Genomic DNA, 12,391 nt, shown 5'->3' on the forward strand with positions numbered 1-12,391 from the left:
ATCCTGGAGCTTAGGATAGCATGTTTACAACTGGACCTAACATCAGCTAATACTCAGTGTTTTCCGAATTATCTTCCAGTATCAGCTGCTGACCCTAAAAGCTGCTTTCTTCAAGGAATACAGATAAACAATATGAAAATAGCTGAGAAATGGGGTTTCTGTAAAATGGAAAAAAATTACAAATGTCAGATAATTGTTCAAAAGTGGCCGATGCTGTTTATAAACTGCTCCTGAGCTGATTGAAGTGGGTCATAGTTCTCTGATGACAGGAAAGCTGATTGTGCCCTCTCACCCTCCCACGAGCAATCTGACTTGCGGATACATAAAGTAGTTATCTCATGTTTATCAACACAGAATTTAAATCTTAAAAATATATCTATGTCAATAAAAAATTACGCTGCGTTGGTTTTGGGGTGATGATAATTTGTAAAATAAGACAATTTTTTTCTTATTTTTTACTAAAAGCAATAGATGATTTCTGGGAAAAAAATTGAAGAACAGATACATATTTCATTCTGAAAATATTTCAGTATAGAGAATATCTCTGCATTACAGAAGCAATTTTGACACTCATAATTGCCTCTGATATATTCTGTTTTACATAAACATATGGTTACCTTATGATAATAATGACAATAACAATATTATTATTCATTAACAGAACAGTTGTTACGGATTAAACACTGAACTAAGTTCCTTGCATAAATTAGTATGCAACCCCCCGCTTCACCATCTGCAGTTTCATTTTCTTCACTTTCAGTTACCCAGGTTAACTGTGGTCTAAAAATATTAAATGGAAAATTCTAGAAATAAACTACAGGTTTTAAATTGTGCAATATCCTGAGTAGCATGATTAAATCTTAGCTGCTGTCTTATCCTGTTTTGTCTGGGATATGAATCACCCCTTTACTCAGTGTATCATCCACGCAGTTTACACTACTCAAACACTAGTGTTTAGTAGCCCTATTGGGTTTTGGGTAGGCTGATGTAGTAGACAGTACTTGCATTTATGTAATCTAATGCTTATTTTCTTAATGATGACCCCAGAGTACAAAGTTGTGATACTGGCAATTCAGATATGCCACAGAGAAGCTGCAGTGTTTTTACTTTAAGTGAATAGGTGAGTGTTCTTGACTTAATAAGGAAAGAGAAAACATCATATATTAAGATTGCTGAGATCTATAGTAAGAATGAAACTTTTAACTGTGAAATTGTGAAGGACAAAGAAATTAGTGTTACTATTACTGTCACATCTCAAAGTGCAAAATTTATACCCATAATATGTGAAAAGTGCTCCATTAACACAGAAAAGGCATCAAATTGGGGGTAGATTGGGTATCTTCCTGAGCTAAAGGCATCATAGTAGATGAGAGATACACACTCATGTTTATAGTAGCACAATTCATAATAACTAAAATTTGGAAGGGGCCTACAGAACCATCAACAGATGAATAGATAAAGGAATAAAGAAAATGTGATATTTGTACACAATGGGGTACTATTATACTTTAAAGAAGGATACATTGGAGTCATATGTAAGAAAATGGATGGCACCTTGAAATCATAATGTTAAGTAAAATAAGTCAAACACACAAACAAATATTGCATGGTTTCTTTTATATGAGAGACTCAAATATAAATAAAAAGAATAAAAGCTTGATAAAAAGAAACAGGGAGATGGATCTTTTGCAAAAGGGAAAGAGACCAAGAAATAGAGGATGAGGGAAGGAGGAAGCATAGAGGATATAAAAAGAATAAAGATGTGTCATGTACATGTACCAACTCCCCACAATAAATGTACCCTTAGGTACTGCAAGCATGTACTATTAAAAGTGGTGGGTAGAAGACAAGAATAGAAATCATGTCTGACTGACTGCATTATGTTATGTTAAAAAAAATTGAGCCCATTGAAGACATTGGCAAGGTGACCCCTGTGACAGATAACACCAAGCCATTTGCTTCAACGAAGGGATGGTTACACAGATTTAGGAATAAGTTTGAACTGAACAAGTACAAAGAAACTATTAGAGAGGCTGTGGCTACTTCTGAAGAAGCTGCTGCCATATTTCTGGCAGAGTTGAAGAAGTTGGTTAAGGAGAAAGGATATCCTCTGACACAAGTCTTCAAGTGCAATTAATCTGATGACCAATAGAACCCACATTCAAAAAGCATAAATGAGGTGTCAGGGCCTAAAACATAGAACAGATTAGCCCTGGTTCTGTGTGACAACATTTCATGGTACAAGATAAAGTCAGGAGTCATATCCAGAATGAAGAATAAATTTGCTCTTCAAAAGTAAATTATCTGTGTTCTGAAGGCATAATCAGAAAGTGTAGGTAACAGCAATCTTGAATAGAATGGTTCCATTAATATTTCCTCTCAGAATTAAGAATGAATATTCTTGGAAAAGAAAGGGTTGAAGTGTGAAGATCTATAATAACAGACAGTGTGCCTGGCTATTCTAAATCTATTTAGTATAAAAATAAAAATGGCCAATGTGTATTTTCACCTCAAAATAAAAGCTCATTGCTTCAGTCCCTTGACTAGAGCATTTCTCCATTTGTCAAGGCCATATGTGCTCACCTGATGTTAATTGCATTTAATCATCACCAGATGCAGACCTTAATCTGGACATAATGTGGTAACGGAAATAAGTTGCTATTCCTGATAAAATAATTTTAATCAAAGCTACAATGGATGAATTAAAACCAGAAACTATAAAAGGCCCTCTGGAATAATTGAGGGGATGAAATCTTAAATTATTTTAAAGGTTCCCCAGGGACCAATGGAGAAGTTAGGAAAATCATTCACAGGACAAGGCAAAATAGTTGAGAAATCATTTTCAACATGTTTGGTGAAAACATGGAATGACATTTTGCAGGCCATCAAGAAATGTTAGCAAATAAGGATTTGGAAGAACTTGTTGAGTCATCTGCAGGGGAAAAGGAAGACAGAGACATCAACTTTTTATATGATAAGTTTTCCCAAAAGGTTTAGCAAAAAAAAAAAAATCTTCAACGATCAAGGATCACAAACCACTGACATCTCCACCTGACTTCCATCCATTGACATCATCATGGCTGGATGATTGATCTAGAAGAACCCAAGGCAGATGGTCCTTTGGTCTATCATCAAAAAGTCAATATTAGAATAATGTGATGTGATGTCACAATGCCTATGTCACTCACCTCACTTCATCTCATATGTAGACTCTCTGTCATCTCATGTCATCTTCAGAAGGGCAGATACAGTATAATATTTTGAAAAAGACCACATCACCTTAATTACATTGTTACAATTTTTCTATTTATTATTGTTGTCATTAATCTCTTACTATCCCGGAATTTATTAGTAAAACTTTATCATAGCTATGTTTGTGTAAGAAGAAAAAAATACAGTCTTTGTGATATTTGATACTATCCATGTTCAGGAAGTCATAGCCACGTGAATGCAGAGATGTTACTCTTCATTGTTCTGTATTGTTCTTAAGGCCCTGGAAAGATGGGAATAAAAAATAGTAGGACCCACCTAAGAGAACCTAGGAAGAAAGGAGATAAGAAAGGCTAGATGGAAACAGTTTTCATTAAATCTCAAGATATAGACTTTCTTCTTCAATGATAAAATAAAGCATTAATACCACCAGGTGAGACTGCCATGGAAGATGCAGCCTTAGGTCCTGTGGTTCACATCAGTTCCAGTTTGCTAAAAAATGACTTTTCTTGTGCAGGCTCCTAGCACACACACTAGGGCATTGGAAAGAACTCAGTAGTGCCAAAGTTCATTAGTCTGTGTAATCCAGATTGAAAGGCAATCATCCAGCAGAGATGTGAAAGGCTGGGACAAGAAAATCTTCAAATATCAAGACAGTGTGGCCAAGAAATTGGGTAGGATGAAGCCTTTGCAATTGATGTTTTCTGAGTTCAGAGCAGAAGCTGAGGCTGTCACCTCGTATCTCACTACCCCACCGAGCCTCACAAAAATGGATGGGGAAAGAGGAGGGAGAGACAGCCACTCGCAGGATCTGAGCAAGTTTCTTTCATCAAGCTTTGTCGATGAAATTTTCAAATATTAAAACACAATAAAGATAGAGAAGACACGATGACAAAATATTAATTCTTGTTGAATTTGATGGTGAGTATGGAGGGGCTCTTGTGTTATTTTTTTCAACTTGTCTGCATGTTTGAAAATGTCATTATAAGACGTGGAAAAGAAAAAAATGTTATGTTTCAGAAGCCTACAAACTTCTGATTCGGTTCCCTAGGAAATATAACTCAAGATTTTAGATGTCTGTAGCCACAGCATGGTACTTTTAATGTCTCTGACGTGGAGAATCATCTTTACACACGTCTGCTTTGAGTGGTTGTGTCTGAGGATGGAGGTGTCACATTGCAGAGGATGTATGGCATAAGAGCTGGCACCCACGGCCACAGACTCCCAGGCTAAGCCATAATCCAGAGAAGCAAAGCCAGTGCCCTTTTGCTAATGTCTTCCTAATTCTTTACAAAATTTTCTTTCTCCAAGAGCATACCCATTGTTTCTGATTGTACATGAGTTCTGGGTCTGCTCATGGTGATAGATTGCTGTGGGTTAGCCAGAATCTTCAGTGTAACACACTAGCTGCTCAGCGGCAAGCTTGTATTAAGGAACAGTGACTTTGAAGAGTTCAGAGGAGCTCAGAGTTGGAGTTTTAGAAATGTGGAGAATATTATAGGCCTTGCCACGTACAGTCAAAGTTCTGACAGTTATCATCCTGATTGGATCTGTTTTCTTATTTCCAAAAGCACAGCATTCCAGCTTACTCTCACTTATTGTATTCTTTAACTTGATAAGCATTTTAAATGCTCAGGGAACAGAGTTCTCATGCTGTGAAGATAAGAAAATGGATACAACTTGGTGATGCAACCAATTTCTTTAACAAAGAATAACGGCACTGGAATTTGGGTTTCAATTTGGAACTTGTCACTTCCTTTGGAACCTTCATCATATTCTCCAGGGGTGGATTAAATGATTTGTATTTTGTTATAACCCAGTCATCTCTGAATCAATGATTACTGAAAGTAAAATGACATATAATTAAACATCAGACTAGGAAATGAATTTATATATTTGGGGTTTTTTTGTTGGTTTTTTTTTTTTTTTTTGGTACCGGGGATCAAACTGAGGCTCTTGTGCTTACAAGGAAGGCGTCAAAACCACTGAGCTAAATCCCCGGCCAATATGTTTTTGTTTTGTTTGTTTGTTTGCTTTTGAATTTATATATTTGGAGTAGCATATTAATAGGTGGCAGTAAGTGATCAATGTTATTTAATACTAATAAGTGCATGCCTGGATTCGTGAGGTAGTTTTATCTATTATTTGTTCCTTATTCTGTGAAGTAAAACACTAGGTACTTTGTCTAAAACAAGACTCCTGAGCGTGAGTGAGTGGATTAGAGAGAACCAAGAAAGTCTAGGGATATAGGGTTGGAATGAAATGGAAACTAGTACAGAAAATTCAAAGGATTGTCAGAGTTGAGGACATACATGCAGAGTGGAGCTAGTTGTCTCCTGCCATTGCATATGGCAACTGGAGGTCAGGACAAGAGATGTGGATGTCCAGCCTCAGCCCCAGTGGTTGTGTGTTGGTGGTCTCTCTAGAGGGAGACCTGAGACCCCGGAAAGCACCGACTTTTAAAGAAAGAAAAGGAGACAGCCTGGGGGACGAACAGAAGTTTAATTCCTCTGGCACTATTCGACAATCACAAAAGAAAGAAGCAAGGCTTTTATACATGTAGGAAAGCAGCTTAGTCATTCTGGCTATCGTCTTTCTGATTTTAACCTCTGGTGACAAATGACTTTAAGTGACTCATAAAAGCTGCAGGAGAGTTCACAAGTCCCCCGTTTCCGTTCGCCAATCCCGTACATCGAAGAGCACACCAAAGCCCTCTTCTTATCAGATAGTATCAGGAGAGCAGGCTGATTTCAGCCAAAATCAAGCCCAGCGGCCCACCACAAACATCACAGATGTGCGTAGTGAGTTGTATCTCTCTCATCACCCGTAGAGTCACTGGGTCGAGGTCCTCTGATCCCGGGAAATGGTAAATAAGAAAACTAGAAAAACCTGTTTTTGTCCCGTGAGACTTTTACAAGGTCTCTTAAAGTTTTCTGGCATTCTTTTAACAAACAGACTTGTGGAATTTCCCAGAAACGACTTAATTTTCTCAGTTAACAAACTTCCGGTGATCAATTCTTACAACTAGACAGCTGAATTCTACCATTTCCCACAGTTGTGACTACCTTTAAATGCTGCCCTGTGGCCCCAGATACTTTCATTTACACAGGTGTTGTCTGGTTCCTCAAAAACCAAGTCATTCCTTGTCTTTTCATTATGTCTTATCACTCTTCTACTTTCAGAGTTTCATTTAATGAGTCATAAGAATAAGCAAGCTATAATAATGCTTTTTCATACTTCAAATTATAATGCATGGTTGAAGACTGATGAAATCCTCAAATATAGACCCTTGTTGTCTTATTCTATTATGGCTGCTATAACAAAATTCTATATAGTACTGGATGCATGTGATCAACTACAGAAATGCATTTCTCACAGTTCCGGAGGCTAAGAAGGCCAAGAGGAAGGTGTCAGTAGACTGTGTCTGATGAGGATCAATTCATTTTCACCTAGTAAAAATGAGAGGCAGTATTCTGGAGAGTCGCTGGCAAGGTCGCTAATCCCATTCAGGAGATCTCTGCCGCCAAGATCTAGTCACCTCCCGTGCAACCCCACCTCCCACTACTATTACAGAGGTGATAAAGTTCACTGCATGGATTGGAAGGACGCACACCCCGTGGCACCTCCTTCTCTCTTGGCTATAGTAGGTAGCTCAGTTATCCAGGCCTGATAATAAGAACAAATGCTTTTGGTGTCTTACTATACTTTTTAGAGATTTCTATCAAGAGATATAGCCACATATAAGAAAAAATACTTTTGTGGAAGTAACTCAGCTATAGAAGTAGAAATGAAAGAGTTTTCAATTGATTAGACACAAGAGTTCCTAGAAATTTATAGGGCAAGGATTTCAAACAAATTGAATGGGATTCTGTTTACAAATTATGTGGACCCAATCAGATGATTTCAGACTATTTCAAGAAAGAATGACATAAAAATTACAGTATTACTTTCCATGAGCACAGAGGCAGAAATCAGGTTTAGTATGATGTTGACATGACCATCATAAATAGTGTCACACATGCGTAATTCAGATTGTTATTTACTTAAAACAACGTGTTTGTTTATTTGTTCATTTTTTTTTTTTTTTTTTGAGAAAGGGTCTCACTATATGGTTCAGGCTGGCCCTGAACTCACTATGTAGCCCTGGCTGGCCTCAAACTCATGGTAATCCTCCTGCCTCAGCCTCCCTAGTGTTGAGATTACAGGTGTATGCCACCATGTTTTTATTAAATTTCAAAAACTAATGAATAATTATAATGGACAGGGAATCAGAAGACCAAGCATTCTAGTCTTAAATTAGTGATTCATGTATTCACTTATTTAGATGATTTCTAAATGTTTATTCTTTCTCCCCAAAGCCCCTGTGATTTTGCTGTTACTTGGTGTGTTTTCTTTTATAGTTACCAATTCATTATGCATACAAAAATATTTAATATAGTATTTCATACGGGATTTAGCTCTGAAAAAAACAGTATCATTACATTCAGGTATGAAAAAAGCAGTCAACCTGAGTCATCAATTAATGGCATCTTTGCATAATCATAACAGTGTACACTTTTATGAAAGCTTTTAATTTATATCACAATCAGCTTATTATTTTGCCAAGTCATTAATAGACTACATCCTACTTTATCACGTTAAAAGTTGTTCGGTAGGCATAATGAAACATGCATCCAATTATATGCAATGATACATATTTTTTGACTTGATTATTTAGAAAATATAATTGTTATGAAAGCTTTATTATGAAAATAAAATCACCGTCAACCTTACCAGCCAGGGGTAACGATTACCTGAGTTTTGTTTTATACTCTTTTATATATTTTTCTTCTAAAAATGCATGTATGTAGCATTTCTATAAAAGTATTGGAGGCTGGGGATTTAGTTCAGTGGTTCTGACGCCTGCCCCACAATCACAAGGTCCCGAGTTCAATCCCAAGTACCCAAAAAATAAAAAGTATTGGATATAGTATTTTTGTAATCATATTCTTTTAACATTGAATGTATGACAAACCTAGTAGTCATGTCAATAAAACACTTCTCAACTTCACTCTTTATTGTAGAACATATTTAGGATATATTTTATTCACTATTCCCATATTTTATTACATTGACCTTGGCTTATAGTTTTGACATAAGGTGAAGATTATGCTTGTAGCAGTAAATGCAGAACTATTGCTAAAAATATACTTAGCATTTTAATGAGAAGCAGGCAAAGCTACTTGTAAACAATTCATAATGTTAGTGTTGTGTTGTAATTTGCAGTCTCAATGGTTAAAGAAATGGCTGAGAAGATGTACTGATGCTGATTTTACTGGGACAATTCTTCTGGAAGGAAACTGCTTTCTTATTGTCGATTGTAGTTGCCCCATCTCAAAATAGCTCTTTGTCTTTTTTTGTGTGATAAGGAAGGCCCTGACTTCATATGTCTGTATACCTCCCATATGTAACATTAGACAAAAACTTGTCACTTGTAATTAAAGGTTCACATTTTTAAGGGAAGATTCAGCAGGAAGGAGAAAGCAATTCAACTACCTTCTGCTATGTATGTTCTGTCATTGGAAAAATGGCAAAGGATAATGTTAGCCTATAATGATTTTAGACGGGCAGGGTTTTATTAATTGTATCTTCTTTCTCTAAAGTTTTACTACAGGATAACTCAGTAGCAAATTCCACGCTGCAGTGCAGTCTATTAAACATTAATATATCAAATTTTAACTTGGGTTTCCTAATTGGTTTAATTTATTTTCATAGTGATACTGACTAAGTTTATTTTGTCAAACAGAACAAAAAAGATTTTATTAAGATTATCTGCCCCCCTGGGTAGAATGTGAGAAACTATTCTCTAGATTTTCCCAGTCTTCAAAGGAGGAAAAAAAAAAAAAGATTACCTCCTACTTCCACCTGTATGGGAAAAGAGGCATACAGTGCAGTATAATAGAATGCATCCTTTTTCAAGAGCAGCAATTAACTTTTAAAAGATATTTCTTTCCTGTCATTATTCACTATAAGATAAAACTATGTCATTATTCACTATAAGATAAAATTATTTAGATAAAAATAAATGCATGTTAGAGGCAATTTCTGACATCTTCAATTTCACTTCTTCTTTTAAAAGGGAGATTTATAGCAGAGAGCAGCTGTAACTAACATCCTATAGAAATTCATGAAAAAACCAAAGTCCTGTGGTCCTGAGTTCGATCCCCGGTACCAAAATAACCAAAAAAACCCCCAAAAAGCAAAGTCCTAACTTCCAGTCCTGGGATTGTTCTTGATTTTGTTGATACTATTAGTTCTTACAGTGTTATTTGGTTACTTAGAGTCATCATTGCCTGATTGACATTATTCAAATCCAAATCAACAGTAGTAGGATCGAAACACACCATCCTTCACACCTTAGAAATGGAGTCTGTATGCATTTAGCAATCCCCAAAAAATAACCCAGGACTCTTCTTTGTAACATGTTTCTGGCTTTTTAAATGAAAAACATGTAAAGGGGAAACAGAGGTCTACTAACCTTCCTTTTTTCTAACTATTGCTGATTCATCATGTCACAGTGGCCAGTGAGTCTCCTCTTCTACAACCTAAATGCATTCCTAGTTGTCCACATATCCCCTGATCTCAGTAGAAGACAAGTTAGCTGTGGCTGTTTTCAGAGTTGTGAAGGGGACTGCTATAAAAACTGGAATGACCATAGTGATCATAATCCACAGACTTCCAAGCAGAGAAGAAGCTGGATGTGCTCCTAGGAAAGGTAGGGAATGTGTATTCCAGGCCTGAAGAATGAATAGCCAATGTCACTGATGTGGCAAAGAGGAGAAGCATTGAAATCCACTGGTGAGGCTGTGAAAAGATCCATTACAGCATTGTTATACATAGCCCATTCAGTAGTGCAACTTGCATCTTCCTGATTTCACTAGGTGTGAGCCCTCTGAGTCATCAAAATACTGGAAATGGAGAAAAACATCAGGCCTGAATTTTATTTTATTTCTTTTACTTTCTTTTAAATAAAGTATTTCAAAGTGGATGTTTAAAACTCTTGCTGTTATGTGTATGTCACTGTGGGTATGTGCATATGCAAATGTATATATATCACTGTTTATAGGTACATATACAAAATCTGTATAGATTTACATGTGATTTGTATATATATACACATCTGTATTGATTTACATGTGATATACGTATATATCAACATTACATATCATATCAAAACATATTTCTTTTTCTTACATTAAAATATAAATAATCACCAAAGGGACTTCCATATATCAAATCTTTAAAAAACACAGGTTATTCTCAGCCTTAAAGAGTAAGTTTTCTCTAATCACATTTGGAGAAACATTTATCACTCCAGTATTACAAAATTAGTGAATTTTGTTGGCTGCTTTTGCTAACATCTTGCTTAGAAATAGACAAAATACAGAGTCAGACTTAGTCTTATAATGAGTTCACTTATGACAGACTTAATTAGAGAATTACCTATTCAGAGCAAATGGAAATGTACACTTGTTTAAGTAAGATAATAGTAGTAGCAGTAGTAAAATTTATGGAGTTATTTGTACATTTCAAACACTGAATTGTCATATTTACATTAAATACTCCTGTGAGGCTGACAGTTATGATCTCTCCATTTTATAGTTGAGGAAATTGAGGTTTGGGCAAGAGTAAGTAACTTGTTAATGAGCTTCAGTCCTCAGAATTATACTCAAAGCCCGTGGTCTCAGGCCAACAATATGAAAGGATATACTGTCTTCCCACATAGATCATCAAGACTCTTGAGAAACCAGGTACTAAAAATGTTGATGGGAGGGAAAAAATGGAGAGCCATCCCCAAGGCCCCTGAACGCAAATCTGAATAGTCATTCATAACCCTGCCTAGAGAGAAGTTGTAGTCACAATTTAGAAAAGAATGAAGTTGGCTTTCCCAGTTTTAAACAAGACTCCACAATAGAGACCTATGAGCTATTTTTGGTGATTCATACCTGTCTTCATAAATAAATGTATGCAGTGCATGCATCATGTGTAACCAATATGGTTGCTCCTTTCATCCTTTTTACTTGAAGGGATTTTTCCCTTATGCAATTCCTTCAATATTACAGGTCATTTTTGTTTCACACTGAACACCCAAGTTCAAGGTAAAGCTACATGCACTATTATTTGTGGTATAGGAATTTGGGAATTCGGTTTTATTTCAAATTATACACCCGTATTTTGGGGTGTCAAGAGAGCTACAGACTAGGGAAAGTGACCACCTCTGCAACATTAGATTATTTTTAATTAGCCAAAGATGCAGAACTACTGAACTAGAAAAGGCCATGTGGAACTTCTCAGAATGACTTGTAAGGCTTCCAGAAACACTCAATGTGACCACATAGCTACCCTGACCATAGGGTAATTTTTCTGGATTGAAGAATTTAATTTTTACTTTGTAAGTCAGGAAAAAAATACCCAAATAACTTGTAGCTCTGATCTTAGCATCAGTGCTCCTCCGGAAGGTGAAAGCATGTGAGCACTGAGCAGTTAGAAAGTACCTTTGTCTCCCAGACTGCTGGGCAAGATCCCAAAGTACAAGGAAGACAATCTGTATGTTGTGTAAGTGGTTATCATGTTTATTTCAGCCTTATTTCTCTCTCATGAGGAAGAAAAAGTAGATGATAGAAAATTGCCCAGCTTATTTTAATTACCTCCAAAAATTTTTGTTAAAAATCTCTGGTAAATGTTTAATAATTTTCTTTGCTAAATGAGTAGCAGGGGAAGGTTTCCAGTTTATCTCTACCTCTTTATGAATACAGCAAGCTTTCTCTTTGGAAGGCAAACCAGAGTAATAGGTTCACATTCACCATGTTATGAAATGCTCAAGTTATTTTACTTCTCAGAAGCAGCTCATTATCTGCACTCTTATGGATGAAATAAAAGGCAAGAAAATGCTAAACAGCTATGAATCCTTAGAGGAAGATACTAATTCCATGTTGGATTGTTCTCACTAGCCATAATGGAGAAAATAATTAGAACTTTACATTTTACCGGCTGTAATAGGCTGACAACTAAGGGAAACTATTGAAAAGACCAGGATAAAGAACAAAGATTCTTCTGGCTTGAGAGTCCTAGCGGCATCTGCACATTTTACATCATTGTATAATGAGGCCAAAGAACACAAAACCATTGGTGTAGCAGTATT

The 12,391-nt window shown here is 36.2% G+C and overlaps 1 protein-coding gene across 3 annotated transcripts in view; it reads left to right on the plus strand.

Moving 5' to 3' along the window:
• The window catches only part of Gabrb2 (gamma-aminobutyric acid type A receptor subunit beta2), a 213,827-nt gene that overhangs the window by 71,568 nt on the left and 129,868 nt on the right, over positions 1-12,391 (plus strand). The gene's annotated exons all lie outside the window — the stretch shown is intronic.

The sequence above is a fragment of the Heterocephalus glaber genome, unplaced genomic scaffold (genome assembly GCF_053883595.1).
Source record: "Heterocephalus glaber isolate CG9 unplaced genomic scaffold, H.glaber_assembly_v1.0 deba00001606, whole genome shotgun sequence".
In the NCBI taxonomy this organism is placed as follows: Eukaryota; Metazoa; Chordata; class Mammalia; order Rodentia; family Bathyergidae; genus Heterocephalus; species Heterocephalus glaber.